Consider the following 1,292-nt stretch of genomic DNA (forward strand, 5'->3'; position numbering starts at 1 on the left):
TTTACCATGATCATAACTGCCATCTAGACAGAAAAGCAGAGTAATGTTTTATTTATATCAACAATGATAATATTTATGGAGTGCTTACTAGGGACTAAGTGTTCTTCATAAATTATTCCAATCAATATTTACATCAGCCATCTGAAGTAAGTATAATTATCCCCACTTTTTTGAATGAAGGAACTGAGACTCCAGTAGATGAAAGTGACCTGGCTACCAACAGAATTCCAGCCCAAGTCCTTCCGACTCCAAAGCTCCTATTTTAACCACTCATGCTGTACTCAAGGGTAGACCTTGGCTAATACTTTACTTTTTAAGCAAATCGACATAGTTAAGGACTGATTTGGAGATGGGACAAATGAGTAGCCACTTCACGGTCATCACTCTCTTCTTCATCTATGGAGGGAAAAATGAAAGTGCCTTTTCTAATTCACTTTAATGCATTATTAGTCATTTTATTGAGTGTTTTAGTTGCAGTTTCCCGTAATTGTGCTATAGTGACAATTGCACTTTTTTTGGGGGGGGGTGGTTTATAACATCATTATTGGAGTATAATTGATTTACAATGGTGTGTTAGTTTCTGCTTTATAACAAAGTAAGTCAGTTATACATATACATATATTCCCATATCTCTTCCCTCTTGCATCTCCCTCCCTCCCACCCTCGACAATTCCACTTTTCCGTAATGAAATCTTGGACAGATTTCTTAACTTTCCATTCAGTTTTGGTTTAAGACATTCTCAGTTGCTATTTAAAACTCAGTCTAGTTCTCTTTATCAGACCAGTCTCAAACTCAGTGTCAAGCTTAACTTCTTTCCCTACTTCTCCCACCCCGACTCATACCCCACCAGGGCCAGCCTTGGTTGTGGATATAGTGGCTTGAATTGGGGATGGGGGGGGGGAGACATGATCTGCTGCTTATACAGTTCCTCCATACTTACTCTAGTAGATCCCCCTTCCCTCCTCCCTTTGGACTCTTATCTTTCTGAGGCCACCTTCTCGTCCACCATCAGTGAGGAGGAGAAGACTGCTTTTGAGGCTGCAGCATGTCAGTTATGGAGAGTGCCTCTGGCTTGTTCTAGTTCATTCTGGTTCTGTTTGATCCTGGAGCCCATAGCTGATTTGTAGTCCCACCTGTTTCGTGGAACAACATCCTTCTCCTTGCCTCCTCTGTTGCTCAAGAACCATCCTTCCCTCAAAGGGCAGTGAGCTGCCTCCTTTGTCTCTGTCAAAACCAATCAGTATGTCCTGCAGTCCATTTCCTGGCTTCTGTGTCCCTTTGCTTGGTCCAG

This window comes from Neophocaena asiaeorientalis, unplaced genomic scaffold (genome assembly GCF_003031525.2).
Source record: "Neophocaena asiaeorientalis asiaeorientalis breed wild unplaced genomic scaffold, Neophocaena_asiaeorientalis_V1.1 scaffold149, whole genome shotgun sequence".
NCBI classification, from domain to species: Eukaryota; Metazoa; Chordata; class Mammalia; order Artiodactyla; family Phocoenidae; genus Neophocaena; species Neophocaena asiaeorientalis.